General features: G+C 45.0%; 1 protein-coding gene across 3 annotated transcripts in view; it reads left to right on the top strand.

Moving 5' to 3' along the window:
* TMEM143 (transmembrane protein 143) overlaps positions 1–16,460 on the top strand; it is a 229,327-nt gene that overhangs the window by 34,288 nt on the left and 178,579 nt on the right. The window lies entirely within an intron of this gene.

Here is a 16,460-nt window from a genome sequence, read left to right as displayed (position 1 = left end):
TGTAGGCAGAGGCCAGGTGTACACAGGGTCTGACAGTCTACTAGCTCTGAGGTGGTGTTCGTTACCTACACCCACACCAGCTGCAGCGCAGAGCAGTCCCACACCATGTGATAGAACCCCACATCCACCCACATACACCGTGGGCTCCCTAAGTTCACCAGCAAACATGTGGTATATGCATTGGTGAGTGAGGTATGTTTGATGCATTGTGTGAAGCGGAATTGCGCATTCCGGGACAACCGCTTAACCTGGGCACCAACCCCTGCTCCACAGTTGAGGCGAAATTTCTGTGCCAAGGTCAGTCTTGACTGACTGACTGACTGACTGACTGACTGACTGAAATATTTGTAGAGCGCACGAATGCCGCGGCGTCTTGGCGCTAAAAGATACATAGAAGAGGGGAGGCAGAGGGTTAGATCGGTTTAGGTAAAAAGCCAGGTCTTTAGTTCTTTTCTGAAGCTCGTTTTAGCTTTTTGGTCACGAAGTGCTGGAGGTAGCGAGTTCCAGATTTTTGCCGCCTGGTGGGAGAAGGACTTTCCCCCCCATCGAGCTCTGTTTATTCTGGGTTGGCAGACTAGGTCGTGGGTGGCTGACCTCAGTGTGCGCGGGGGAATGTAACGGGGCAGTAGGTTATTAAAGTCGTCCGGTCCCTTGCCGTGAAGAGATCTGTGAACCAGGTAGAGAGCTTTAAACTGAATGCGACGTCTGACTCGGAGCCAATGTAGCTCCCGAATAGCTTTGGACGTGGGGTGGCGTCTGGGGATGTTCAATAAGGCTCTGGCCGCCGCATTTTGGATTGCCTGCAGTTTAGACAGCGGTTTTTCTCCTGCACCCAGGTAGAGGGAGTTACAGTAATCAATCCGGGACATTGCAAGGGCTCCCATCACCGTTTTTCTTAGCGTTTCGGGGATGTAGGGAAGGACTTTCCTGATCAGTTTGATATTGTGGAAACAGGCGGAAGTCACCTGGTTCACCTGGGCTTTGCAGGAGAGTTCTTTGTCTAAAAAGAAGCCAAGGTTTCTAACCTTATCTACGGGGATAGGGCAAGCTCCTGCTTCGGGAGGCCACCATAGGTCGTTCCAGATGTCGTTCAGTCATCCACCTTGCCTTCTGGTTGGGAGTCGGGGTGTGAGCTTATGCCAGTAACAGGCTATACAATATTAGTACCTCACTCGTGCAGTGATTTAATATCCCTCCCAATATGGAGGAGTGGGGCGGTTCCATCGGAGCACCTATGAATAATGTGCGTAAAGTGTATTGTACGTGAGGACCTGGAAATGCTGAATCTCGCCCAACCTTTCCATCAATTTTCAGACCCCCACACGTCACTTCTGACCCGCTCCATACCTAGGGTGACCAACTGGCATAGGTGCAAATTCAGGACAGTGAGTGTAAAAATTCAGGACAAAGGGTCAAAACTCGGGACAAAAATTCAGGACAGAAATTTGGGACAAAAGGTACGTTTTCTGACACACCAGAGGAGGTCGTACAATAGTGTATAAGTAAGTAAATAGCCAACCAACATAAGTACACATCAAAATAAGTTATATTAAGATGAGCAATCATGCACCTCACCGTTTTGGTATCTGCACAGCTTTGAGCAACTGTGCAGGTCTTTTTGTGGTATTTCATATGATATTTTGTTTACAGTTTGGGGTTCCTTTGAAGTGTTGTCCCACCCGCACTGCAGGGGATGCAGAGGCCTTCATCCTTCATTACCCCCCTTTACCAAAGACCTCCCTCTGCACAGATTCCCTCACTATCAACCTCCCTTGGTGCCCGTCATCTCTATATAGACCCTTGATCATGTGTATGTCATTTATTTTACAGTGCTGCTCAGCCCAATGTAGGGTGTTGAACGCTTTAGCTCACACGCTTATTGTTCAGCGACAATGACTCATATAAGTACGTAAATCAATATTTAGGAAATGTAGCTTAAGACAAGGAGGGCTACAAGGTGTAGGAGTCCCATGACATCCATACTGGTAGCTACTATGTGCAGGGCCACTGGAATTATGCTGCAGGGAGGTCAAAATTATGCTGCAGGGTTGACTAAATTATTTGGCAAGAAAAGGGAATTTATGCAGTGTAATGCTACAAATTCTGTCATAGTATTACCATATTCTTTTCTCATTTTTGCACATTTTAACACTTTCTGGTCATAGGTTGCACCTCATTACCCGTATAACACCCACATATAGTAATATGCAAAGGAAGGTGACCAGTCAACCTTTACTAAGGGCCTTTGCAACACGTCACTGCCTTTTTAGTAATTTTGTGACCATTGAGGTAGAAACAGGTTCTAAATTAGAATCTTCAGATATAATCAGCTAATGATGGACTAGGTGGCACATGCGGCAAATCCATAATCATGCGAAAACTGTTGAAGCCGCACAATCGCATAATTCCAGTGACCCTGAAATACAATCTGAGGATATAACACATTACATAGTGGTTGGGGTTGTCTTTACAATTATTATACTAATAAATACTCTGCTCTGTATGTTACACTTTGTGCTTTACAAGAGGCTCATTATATATCTAGTCTTCTTTATGATGAGTCAAAACCGGGATTAGTGAAAACTTAGATCTCTCCAAGAGATACATTAATCACCAGAGTTAAATAAACATTGTTGCTATCGCCCAAAATTGCAGGCACGCAAAGCACTCAGAAGTCTTTGCCTGTCATCCTGTCGGATATTTCACAATGTAGCTTAGTCCTCCAGCAAGGCTCCTCCACAAAAGCAGCATGCTGTGCACCCGGCCTATGCAAAGGACGGCACGCCACATGCTGTAACTACACAAAGGCCCATTGCAAGAGAGTAGCAAGAAAAATAAAATACCCTCCGATTTATATGGCACTAAATAAAGGAGCAAAGTGAGCTATCCTGGTCTATCTTTTTGAAATCTGTAAAAAATTTTCCCCTGGTGAAAATTTGCAAAAATAATGCAAAATTGTGCTTTTTACAGCAGGAAAGAAACTTGGTCAAAAACTGCATTTACCTGCATTTACATGTATATTGACGTTTGTCTTTTATTCTTTCCGTCTTTTTATTTTCTTTCTTCCCTTGTGTCCTTCTTTCTATCCACCTTTGTTCTCTACTTTCTTCTTTACAGCCTCCATTTATTTTTCTTTCCATATTTCTGTCTGTGCATCCTTTCACTTCGTCTCTCATTTTCTATTCTTTAAATTCATATTTCTTTTTCTTTTCATATTTCCATATTCACATTCATTTTGTGTTCCTTTTTTTCCATTTGATCATCCTTTTGTCCTTCCTTCCATTGTTAAATCTAATTCTTTCTCTATCTTTCCATCTTTCTTTCATTATTTGAATTCTATTCTTCCTTCGTTTTCTCATTCCATTTGCCTAGTGCTTCTGTTTAATTTACCATTATCATAATTTCTCTTTCTGTTGCCACTTTTGGCTACTTAGGTACCCTCTGTCCCCCCCTTCACCCCACACACACAGCTCCATCACAGTGATTATTCTTGCTTTATTTATTTGTTTGTTATTCTGTCCTGTTCTGCTCTGCGAGTCACAGATCAAAGTTAGGAAGGGCCATGAAATAATTATCTGTCCCCAGGTGCTTCCCCACACCTTTGGCCCATTGTCATTCTTTAGGTGATAATCAGCCACATCAGATGACAATGGGCCTATACAAAGACTGAGCGAAGTCAGGGAGGGGCTGCCTCAGCCTCAGAGAAGTGCAAGCTGGCTCCAATTGTATGGACAAAAGGCGTTCGTAAAAGAAATGCTCGTGGACAACGGACCCAAATAACGGGCAGTCCGTGAAATTTACGGACGGTTGGTCACCCTATCCATAACTGGGTTTCGACCCGGCACTTGCCAGGTCTCAAGCCTCAGGCAACATACATAAGTCTAACCGCGCGGCTTACGGACAAGATCCGCCGCCAGCATGACAGTCTCTAACAGGATCAAGCTATTTTAATCCGAACAGAAGCAGGCACCCTCCTAACTGTGGGAAGGAGTAGCCAAGTCATAAGAGTTGTATCACCCAACACACCCTTCACTTCGCGCCATTTGGTGTTGTGGCCCACCCCCAGCCATTTCATGGGCCATTGTAGTTGCACCGCCTCACAATACAACTCATAATTGAGAGCCCCAAGACCCCCTCCGATACTGTATCTCATGTACCACCACCCTCTTCTTTCCACTACCCAAGCTGAGGTTGTAAAGAAGGCAATGTAATGTCCGAAAAAGGATGGGGGTGGGGTGTCGGGTGGGGGCACATTGGTAGCATTGTAAAGAAGTACAGCAGCCGAGGCAAGATAGTCATCTTGGCAATCACCATAAGCCCCACTGGAGAGGGCGAAAGGGAGTTCCAGAACAGCATAGCGGTACGAATCAAGCTCAACACCTTGCTCAGGTTACACAGAACTTTCATCAAGCCGCGGATTGCTGGAATTTATGGCCTACGGACCTAGACAGCATGGTGAGGCAGTTAGTGTGGCTGCTAAGCAAGAATATATGCATAGTACCATAGCAGTGATAGCCCACCCTGACGTAGTTGAGGTTACGTCCCATGCTGACATCAATGCAACCTTCAGCAAATATTATACTCACTATCCGCAGGCTCCCGATTTACTGGCCTACTGGCCCATGAAATACCTATTACATGCATCAACCTGCTGCAGTGCAGCAAGCTGGATGATAATATGCTTTGGATAGAGGAAATTTCAGGTGGCATTAGCGCAGATGGCATCTAACAAGACTACAGGTACAGACAGGCTTCCAGTTCTGTTTATAGCACACATCCGTGTCCCAAACTGCTCCAGGTGTACAATGATACACACAAGCCACTCCCATAGTCCCTTTTGAAAGCTCTAATTTTAGTGCTACCCAAATCTGGTTGCGTACCCCATGGATGTGAAATCGCTTAGGTCTCTTTACCTCCTAAACGTGGACTGTAAGATACTGGGAAAGGTCCTCGCAAATCGATTGCTGTCACTAATGGGGATCCTGCTTCACTCAAACCAGAATGGATTTAATCTCGACAGGAGTACCTACTTAAACTTAAGGTGCCTGTTGGTTTTATGGGTGATGCCTCCAACCTTTATTCGGACATCTTGGCTGTGTCACTCGACATTGAGAAGGCTTTTGACACATTGGGGTGGTGCTTTTCTTCTGGCATTGCTTACAAAAATGGGGGTGGACACTGGGTTCCTGGGGTGGATCCAGACCCTCTATCATCATTGGTCGGCTGGAATTAAGATGGGGGACCATATCCGATCGCTTTCCATTTGGCAGGCGCACCTTGCAGGGTTGTCTGCTGTCGCCATTACTATTTGCGCTGAGAATAGACGAATATCAAAGGGTATAGGTGATTAATGCCGGGTTTCAGCTGGTGCCATTAAATATCCTACATGGAACATATCATATGAGACACAACTGTTGAAAAGTAATTGGATAATTGATCATAGATGTGAACAGAAGGGAAACTTCATTCATACCTTAAGGTCATGTTCCATGTTGATGCCATTCTAGAGGGAAATTAAGAATCAAATAGAACTGATCTACTGGGAAAGTATCTTGATAGAACCTGTTCAAGATCTCCACATGGTGCCTGTGATTAATTAGAAAAATATAGCAAAACCTTTACATTGGACTCCTATCTGTAATTCACATGAAACAAAATGGCACCTAAGCACACATAGCCCTATTTGTATTTGTTGATTCATTTTCTTTGTAGAGTTCCTCATTTTCTGTGACCAAACGCAGCCCTAACAAAAATGATTTATGTTTCTAGTTTAATTCAGAAACACATCCAGGTACATCATTACTCATAATCACCGCAGCTGACACGTGTTTCGTCCTCCTGGACTTTTTCAAGCCTGCAAAATCATATTACACAATTATCAGTACAGGTAATTTTCATTGTGACACTTGCATAAAGTGCCATCCTATAGATGTACCATCACCTGATCGCCCAGTGTGACTCACTGATGTGTGCATCACTTAATAGTTTAAAAGAATTATTTTCCAATCCTTTCCCATGCAGAAAGGCAGTGGTTCCAAAGTAAATACTTAAATCAGCTTAGTAATTTTGTATCCATACTGTGCTTTATGGGAAATACAGAAATGGCCTGTGACTTTTGCTGTCGAGCCAAAGTATCTTGATAGGATAGTTCCCCAAACCACAAATACCCTACCGAGATAGTGGGAAAAGAAAAAAATAATATCTAAATATCTAGAAAAAATGTCATACGTATGTCACTCAAGAAAAAGTAGTACGTTGTATGTTTCCATGGCCATTAAAATTGTTTAATTATGGATTTCTCTTCTATTTTATTAACCACGTCTGGCGTACTGTTTCTCAGTGGGGGACGTATCTAAGTACCATTGGAGGAAAAAGGAGACACATCCAGCGTAAGTCTCTAGAGTTCTCCAAATTAAACTCCTTAAAAAGTCTCAATTTGCACAGCATGTGCCCGTGTTATAGTAAAATCACCTGTACACTTACCCCGATTGTGCATGTATATAGACGTGTGATGACATCTTAGTAATGATTAAGTATAATTAATTTCCAAAGGTACGTCATTAAGCAGTACCTTGGTAAGCCTACTCACCCTGCGGAAATGTGAAAAGAGGGAAAGAAGGTATAAGCAAGTAATTCTTCCTCTCCCCTTGTCATGTTCGAAGACGTGTTTAACTTCTAACGAGACAACAAAATAGCCTTAATCCCACCGAGTCTTTGAGATGTGAGACCTGGAACGCCGTGCACACGAGGAGGTTTCCAACCGATCTCTACTCCGTGCAAGTCATAACTCGAAAGTGAAAATAGACAACAGGCCGGATTACACATCATTAATCAAAATACGTCCGCCATATTGTCTTAGTAAAGGAGGATAATAATCCTCATATATTAATGTATAGCTCATCACAGTCGTTTTCAAAAATATGTCATTTGCGATCCGAATCATTGAGAAGTATCATTATGATGTTAAAATCTTTAATTCAGGGCAAAACTAACTGTATGTACCATATAAGTACTACATTCCTACCTTTGCTTGGTGCCTGTGCCTCATATGTAGACACTTATTGTAAAAAGCGGACACCAGTACAATTGTGTCCACCGTATTAGTTTAATACATTTATATGTTGTGTACTGCGCATTTCAATCATTCTAATTATACAATTAGGATTGTGTTACTCTCATTTCCATTTTCTAACCTGGTGTATGTGGCCAAAAATGCCGGATGCCATATGGGCGGTGAGGAAAATCCGGATAGGCAAAGCATGCCTACCTTGTATTACATAAAGAAGATAAATACTGCATTCTTTATCCTATTTACAGACATGATTGAGTACTTATGTAACAATTATGTAAGATGAAAGAGCTATGTATTGAATCATATTTCAGATTCAACAGAAACACATGTAGTTCTTTGTACACATTCAGACCCTAGTCCACCGCCCTAAGTTTGATGATCCAATTGCTTTACATTTGTCTTAATCTAAGCAATCTATTCGCCCCGCTGAGGGACCTGCCACATCTATACCATAGAAATCGATGTTTATAACTTCATTTGTTTTATGTACCATGTTAAAATGTGTGGCCATTGGATAGTTGGCAGTGTTATTTCTAATCGCCCTCACATGCTCCTGTATTCTTTCTTTCAGCGGCCTTATCATACTGCCTATATATATCTGATCACCAATGCATTTGATACAGTATACTACAAATTTATTGTTGCAATTAATGAAACTGTGAAGAGTGTATTCTTTGCGTGTGTTGTATCTGAATGTCGAAGTTTTATCTACCGCAAAGCAACAGATACTACATGAACCACATTTATAGAAGCCTCTTGGAGTAGAGGGTAGCTATGTGTCCCTCTTCTACAGTGATATAAAGCTTGGACATAAATGTTGTCTCAATGTCTTGCCTCTTGTTTAAGTATGAGGGTAAGTTTTTTACCAGTGATTGTAGGTACAGGTCAGTATATTCTGATAGACTTTCCGTGGGGGATCCTATTCCTGGGATGAATGGCCTGCCTGGTGGGAAGTCCTGTCCCCTGTGTTCCGCCATTGCACTTTGCTGCTCGAATTAAATAATTGAATCAGAGTATTTCCCACACGCTAGTGTGTGGCTGCTTGCACTTCCTGACTGCCGATTCTCCTACGCTGATTGGTTGGCCCTTAGCCAATCAGCGCATAGCACGGGTGGAGCCTGCTGAGCCCGTAGCTTTATATGCACACCATGACGAGGACGCGCAGCGGGCGCGCCGCTGGCGCGCCGAAGGCAAGCCCATCTGCCCCCGTCCGCGCCGGGACGTCACCAGGAGCCAGGGACCCTGCCCCTCACAAAACCATAAGAAAGAGTTATACCGGCGAAAAACTATGGGCCTTGAATAGGAAAGGTCCCTGTGGGAATCACAGTTGGGACCCAGAGATCTGTCCCTCTTGCTGTGAACGATGGTGATTAAGACCATTTCCCATAAGACATGATACAACCTCTGGCTCTGGAGGGTCGACATACACTCTGTTGAGCATTAATTGTCGCTCATTGTCCAAACATCATGCCGAGGTGTTCGATCTCCTACAGGAACACTCACCCGAGATTCTCTTCCTAACGGACACGTGGCTTTGTGAATCCTCTGTTGCCATTCCAGCACTAGCTCTTCCCACAGGTTATGCGATTCGCAGCATAAATAGAACTGGAGGAAGGGGGGCAGCATTGCGATTATTTACAAATCAGTCCACTCCTGCAATCTATCCCCTTTAAAGCTTCCAGATTGTGAGAGCGCACTATTTAAAATGGCATTGAGCGCTATCTTCACTTTCTCCGGGCTACTTGTATATCGACCTCCTGGCCCCTCTCAAACCTTCCAAGAAGCCTTAATAAACAAAGTGGTTGCGCTCGTTCTTCAGACTGCCAATTTTAATATCATTGGTGATTTAAACCTCCATCTAGAGCTACAAGAATCCCCAGAGATAGTCAACTTTCTAGGGGATTTGGCAGCCTGTCAGTGGGTTCAACTGACGCCCAGTGTGATGCACAGAGCGAGCCATCTTCTAGACCCTATCTTTTCCTATCTAGAGCCACTGGAAGTGTTGACACCTCTCCCAATGATCTGGCCAGATCATTTTCTTATTGTAATACAGCTCATGATAGATGGCCATAAGCCCCAGTCTAATCTACACCCCTCTTTAAAACGACCTTGGCATAAACTGGACCAAGCTGATCCCCTTACTGCCCTAAGTGCAAAGCCGTTGAAAAAGCCTCTAACATGGAAGACGCTAACGCGCTCTTCCATAGGTGGATAACGCAAGCCCTAGATACTTGTATTCCTCTTAAGCTCACGCACTCAAAAAAGCACTCGTGCAAATGCCTGGTTCAATGAAGATCTAACCCTTGCTAAAAAAAAACTGCAAGGTTTTGGCAAGATCTTGGAAGAGGTCATATGACCCTCAGGCCAAAGACCTATATAGAGCGGCCATTAAAGCCTACCATAAGCTGGTGCGCAAAACCAGAGCACCGCACTACTCCAGCTTAATTAGCTCTAGCACCAACCGCAGTTAAACTATGTTTTCTTTATTGGAAGATCTGACTTCCGCTCCTGGGGAACTGGGCAACATTATCTCCTCCAATAAACATTGTGAAGATCTGGCAGATTTCTTTTTGAAGAAGGTTGAAGATATTTATCACAAGCTCGACCAGTGCTTGTAGAAAGATCGTGTCTACTGGCTCTGAGACTACTCTCCTTGCATCCCTTCCCTACATTTCCATGAAGGAATTGGAGAGACTAGTAATTAAAATTAAATATGGATCTCCAGATGACCCTCTTAAACCAGACGCTGTTCGGAAAATCCAGCAAGGTCTCTTGCCTGAATGTACGGAGTTACTCAATCTTTCACTTGCGACTGCAACGGTGCCTTAGTCATGGAAACACGCTAAAGTGGTCCAATTACTTAAGAAACCCTCACTTGATATCTCCAAACCAGAGAACTATCGCCCAATTTCATTGCTCCCCTTCCTCTCTACAATTCTGGAAGCTCATGTGAATTTTATACTTACACAGTTCTTAGAACTAAACCATATACTTGACAGCTCCCAAAATGGGTTCCGACCATGATATAGCACCGAGTCAGCTTTATTGGCTGTGGTAGAGCAACTGCTGCTGGATTTAAGCGCGGCATTTGACACGGTGTTTCATTAAATCCTGCTCTTACAATTGGAGGAGATAGGAATTGGGAGTAAAGCTTAGAATGGTTCTCTTCTTTCCTGACCGACTGGACTTTTGAAGTGATCTTACCCCCCCCCCCCCCCCCTTCTCCTCTCAAGTGCACTCCCTCCGCTGTGGGGTCCCTCAGGGCTCTGCTTTGAGCCCTACGCTTTTTAATATATATATGAGCCCTATGGCTCAGTTGGCTAAAGCACAAGGAATTTCTCTGGTGTCATACGCTGATGACACCCAATTGGTGATCGCCCTGTCCAAGGATCCCGAGCACGATAAATAAAATTCCAAGAAGATATCTCGGCAATTGCAGAGTGGCTGACTGCAAACTTTCTGCAATTGAACTCAAGTAAATCTGAGATTCTTCTGGTTGGCAAAGAGTCTCATCTCTGGACGAGTGATTGGTGGCCCCGGGTACTTGGAGACCCTCCCGATCCCAAACCTGTGGTGGAAAATCTAGGCTTCCTAGTTAATAAAAATCTTACCTTTGAAATACATGCCAAATCAGTGACAGGGAAATGCTTTGGATTATTGCGCGGCCTTCGACCGATTTTGGGCCTTTTTAATGCCCAAACATGCCAATTGATCATCCAAGCCTCTATACTGGCCCGTCTGGACTACTGCAATGTGCTTTTGCTCGGCTCCAATAGTGCCGTGCTAAGCAGGTTGCAGCGGGTCCAGAATGCAGCAGCACCTGCCATCTTTGCCCTGCCTAAATTCAGCCATGCCTCCAATCTCCTACGCCGCCTGCAATGGCTGCCTATTGAACAACGTGTACGCTTTAAGGCGCTCTGCATCATGTAGAAGATATTGACAGGAAGCGCCCCAGATATCTTGAGTGATCTCTGTACGCTGTACACCCCGCGTGCCTTACGTTCAGCAAACCACAATCTTGCTTGCATCCCTCGCATACGTAGAGCTAGATCTGGCGGCTGCTTTTTCAGATGTCTGGCCCCCATTCTGTGGAACTCGCTACCCTTGTATATCCGCAACAACCCTGACCATCTGGCTTTCAGGCGGCTTGTAAAGACTTGGCTTTTCCCCCAGGCTTAATGTTCCCTGTTCTGTTGTCTGCTTTGTTCCAGGAATGTTTTCCTCTGTTCCTTCTCTGCTTAGTCTAGTTGTTAGCGCTGGGACGCCTCATTGCAGAGGCAGCCATGCGCTCTATAAGTATTCTAATCTAATCTAATCTAATCTATGGATTTTGGGCAAAGTATAAATGCACAGGTATGTGGGGTTACTATTGAATAAGTATCTGAATTCCAACTCCGAAATCAGACAACGATCCCTCCAGTTCTTCGATTTGTCTTCCACCTTTTGATTCATTTCTCTCAAAGGAATACCCTTCAATTTAGCGTAAGCTCCTTTGCCCGCTAGTTTTCTGTTAATTTCGCCTAAGTATTCATTTTTATTCATAAACACCACATGAGCTTCTTTGTCCGCTTCTCTAATGACTATCGACTTGTCATTGCTTAGAGTGTCAAGTGCTTTTCTTTTCTCTATGGTAATGTTGTGTCTGATGCCTATAGGTCTCAGTGAGTATTTGTCCTGCAGTTTATACATTTCTTGGTGAATCATCCTTGAGAATGTAACTATTTTATTATCCACCGGTAGATTGGAAATTAATATGGACCTGTTTTTTTAACCACTGTCACTTTCAAGATATGTGTCAATGTCAAGGTCCACTAAGAGTGACTGTATGTTAGGGGGATCCCCCTGCTCCTCTAAGGAAAGCAATAATTGTATATCCCTGATGTCCCCAATGGTGGTGCTGATCTGACCCACCTCTTGTTGCTCTGGTGTGGATCTAATGCATAAAGAACAATTGATGGACAGAATTCAGAACAATGTCATACATTCACCCCAGTACAGAGATCTGGGCCAAAACCCATCGTTTTTTTGCTCACCATGCCATTTCAGTTTGGACCCAGCCGTATGCAAATCAGTCTTGACCCTGTGCCCATTGGGTACAGTCCAGCCTAAACTGCCAGGCCAGGTCCTCCCTGGACTGGAACAAGCATCCTAGGACCGGTTTCTGGCTTTCAGCCCTCATCAGCCAGGATAGCTTGACTCCAGTGGCCTGGAGAGCACGGGACCCACGTCTGGGCATACCCGTCCCACTTGGGGTGACAAATGCAAAAAGAACAATCGATGGACAGAATGCAGAACAATGTCATACATTCGCCCAGTACAGAGATCAGGTCCTAAATCGATCGTTTTTTTCCTCACCATGCCATTCCAAGTTTGAACCCAGCCATGCAATTTCAATTTTGTTGAAAATTTGAAACACTTTATATGTAAAGCAACAAAGTCTGGTAAAGAACCCTTTGCTAAGTATTTTTATGTCTGCATCATTGAGTACATGATTGGATAGGTTAGCATTATTAATGCTTTCAGTCAGTCTGTCAGTATTGTTTGGATTTCCATTACTTTTTGTTACCTTTGATTCCGAGACATTGACCTGGTAGTGACACCCTCCCTTTCCCTTGTTATTGTGTCTGTTTCCTTATTTCCCCCTCCGTTTTCTTGGGGCAATTTATCTTCTGTATTGCAGTTTGTTCCCTTTGCGGAACCTTTCCAGTTCTAAAGTACATATCTGTCATTCCATTCCTCTGGTTCTGACATCTGCACGTTTTGTAAGTTGATACAAAGACATTTTTTACACATGTTTGTATATGTGCTGCATGTTTTTATTTGACAAGCAATACTTTGCATTTGAGTCCTTCCAGGCACTCTGCTTTTTGATTATGTGAGTGAATTGTGGAGCAAGGCAATAATCTGATTTGTATACTAAGGATGCTGGGTTACTTTTAAAAGAACTTTATTCCATATGATTTTAGTAAGAAGGAGGTTATGTGTCTCTTGTTTAATCCTTACAGCTCTAAATTTAATAGAATTCTACGTAGATTGTGAACAAAACCCAATTGAGTTTTTAATTTTAAGTAACATTTATTTGAAACTGTGAAGGTTTATGCTAGAAACAAAAGGTACATGTGTATGTAATGTAATGTAAAATAAATTTATAAAGCGCGTAAATCACCCGAAGGTCTCAGAGCGCTAGCAGATCCTCCAACACAGATACACAAGACAGGACTATGGGCTGAAGCTAAAAAAAGCCAGGTTTTTAGATGCTTACGGAACCTCAAATGATTGGGTTCTGTCCTAATCTGGAGGGGCAGAGAGTTCCAGGCTTCGGGGGCTGTTTTACTAAATGCCCTATCTGACCGTGCGTACCCTAGGTACAGTTAAAAGTGACTTGTTTGAGGATCTGAGTGACCTTGCCGGGTTGTGGGATTTAAGCTTTTGTTCCAGGTATGTTGGTCCCTGTCCATTGATGGTTTTGTGGACTAGGCAGCATAATTTAAATTTTATGCGCTTCTTTATTGGGAGCCAGTGCAGGGTTTTTAAACAGGGCAGTGACGGGGTGCGAGGGGGAAGGTTGAGCACCAGTCTTGCAGCAGTATTTTGCAGGACCTGTAGACGGGCCAAAAGAGTAGCATTTATTGAAGACAATAGCGAATTCCCATAGTCTATCCGGCTGAAAATGAGTCCCTGCACAATGGGCATCCATGATTAAAGGGGGATCCATTTAAAGATTTTCCTCAGACTGCGCATGAGGCCGAAGCTGGTGTTGACTACTTTATTGATGTGTTCAATCATGGATAGCTTGTTGTCAATTATTACCCCAAGATTTCTAACAGGATTTGGGAGAAGGGCAAGGACCAAGGGAGACTGGCCACCATTCTTCAGACCAGATCTTATCGGCCTTTCCAAAGAGCACGATCTCCGTTTTGCTTGCATCCAGCATCAGGAAGTTATCTGTCATCCAGTTATGAATGTCAACCATGCAGTTTTTGAATTTCAGTTTGGTTTCATCTGGGTCCTGATTGATAGTAATCAGTATTTGGGTGTCATCTGCGTAGGACACGGTTCCAAACCCGTGTGCTCGAATCACCTTTGCCAGGGGGGATACATAAAGGTTGAAAAGAGTGGGGCTCAGTATTGACCCCTGTGGGACACCCTTGTCGTTGTCGTGGTACCTAGAGGAGTGGGTGCCAACTTGGACCTTAGACCGTATGTTGGTCAGGTAGCTTTTTATCCAGAGTAACGCAGAGCCTTCGACACCAACCTCAGCAAGACGTTCTAGAAGAATGAGGTGCGAGATGGTGTCGAAGGCTGCGGACAGGTCGAGTAGGACAAGTATGGCGGACTGATATAATCTCTGTGGTATCAATATTAAATATTATTAATCTTGTTCTAGGAGAGAGGGTTGTTATTCCTTCCCCTTGAAATTTCAGTTGTTAATCAAGTCATGAATCATACCTTCCTCAGCCTGGTACACAAATATTTATCTGGTCCTGATTTCAACTCCAGAAGAAAAAGAAGCAATCTGCAATACTGAATTTCACATTTCGAATCACCAAATTGGGATTAAGGAATTTTAGAATCCTTTAGAATCAGCATGAATAGCACTTTTTAGCATCTAAATCTAGGGGAGGGGGAAATACTGAGCATTGCATGAGTATGGTGGCTCTGTAGCAGATACAATCAATACCATCAACTCATAAATTTGCAAAGTTTTACAAACATATTGGGTGTAGTTTCGTTTCAAGACAGGAGCAAGAGAGAGGAGGAGCCAAGCTGGCGACCGCGATGGCTGCATAGACGCTCGGCTCCGTGAGCCTTCTCACCCCGCGCATACATCCTGGCAACTATCCTGAGCCGTAACGGCATGTTTAAGTAGGCGAAGGACAACTTTCACTGACCGTTTGCTCCTGAGGCTTTTACGTGCGGCAGACCCGTGGAAATGTCCCCGACTGTATTGCGGCCTTCCCGGAGCTGGGACCGGGGTGTCGAGTGAGGAGAGTAGCCGGCTGCGACTGCGACAACAGCGGCCTCTGGTGGGGGTGAGGAGTCGGCCGGAGTGCACCGGAGATCTGATGGGCCGATGGCGACAGTGCCGACCCAGTCCATCTAGTGGAGTGCCTTGTGGGATGTGCGGTAAAGCAGGGTCGAGGGGAGTGCACGATACTTGGCCCCCTTTCCAGTGTTGTGTCCGGGAATGACTAATGACTTCTCCCGGACTCGGCGGGCGGCTCCCAGGGAGCGGCGGAGATTTTGTTTAGCCTTTTGGTGACCCTTCGCTGGGAAGCCTGCCTTGACTTTCGGGGTCCTCGTGGTGACTCCTGTTGCACCCTGGTGTGGGACCCGGTCCCGAGGTGAGGTGGAGAAGGACGAGACCGGATCAGCTAAGATGGCGGAAGGCACCCTCTTACGCAGACCACATCCAGGCAGAGAAGCTGCTGTGCGGGAGAGTCCTGGGGTCTGGCGACACGAGACAGAGCCCTCGTTCAGAGATATACTGGCTGCGCTAACAACCCTGCATACGACCCTGATCCGGGACGCCCAGGATCTGGGAAGAAGGATAGCCGCCATTGTTGTCCCACCGTTCCACACGGGCATAGTTCGATCTCAAGGAAGCGCCGATGTGCCCGCCTCTGCGTCAGTGATGAGTGCTCCAGCTACGCCTATGTTCGTGGAGACGCTGGAAGACCCGGTTCATGAGATCGCTTTGGACAGATCTGTTGCACATGTGAGTGACTCGTCGGGGCACTTTTCTATTTGGCGGCTGGGGAAACAACGTCGATCTATGGTTTGGGCTGCCCCGGCGGCGTTTTAGCGCTTACCGGATGGTGTGACTCTCTTTCCCTGGCTGGTGAGACTGTGTCCGGACTGGAGGATGTTTTCGGGGTCGATACTGACACAGACGGATTTCCGCCATACATATTCGGCTGGGTTTTGGTGGCCGAAGTCCCATGGAATAACACTGCCCGGTCTGCCCGGATCACTTGGACCCTCCACGCTGCTCTGTATGCCGATTGATAAGTGGACGTATGTTGGTACTACTGATAGAAAAGGCCAGGGGTGAGACCGTCTAGGACATAGTGGAACTTATTGTTGGCTGACTGTGATTTGGGGGACACTCAGCGGGGATGTTATTGATTGTGCTATCGGTGATTAATGTTTTCCATGGCTATTCTGATCTTGCTTTTAGGATGTTTACTGTACGCGGTGGTGGTGGGGGGGCCGGGTGGCCAGATCGAAGGCCCTTCCCCACATTTTTCCTCTTTTTCTTCTTCTATATTTCGGGTCTCTTATTTAGGGCGACAGGCACGCTGCTGGGGGGGGATAGGCCGTAGCCTTCTGCAGGGATGCAGGGTGGGGGGTAGGGGGATGGGGTTTGTTAATTTGTCCTTTCTTT

The sequence above is a fragment of the Lissotriton helveticus genome, chromosome 7 (assembly GCF_964261635.1).
Source record: "Lissotriton helveticus chromosome 7, aLisHel1.1, whole genome shotgun sequence".
In the NCBI taxonomy this organism is placed as follows: Eukaryota; Metazoa; Chordata; class Amphibia; order Caudata; family Salamandridae; genus Lissotriton; species Lissotriton helveticus.
Note: the sequence above shows the minus strand (reverse complement) of the source record. Positions and strands in the feature narration are given on the sequence as shown.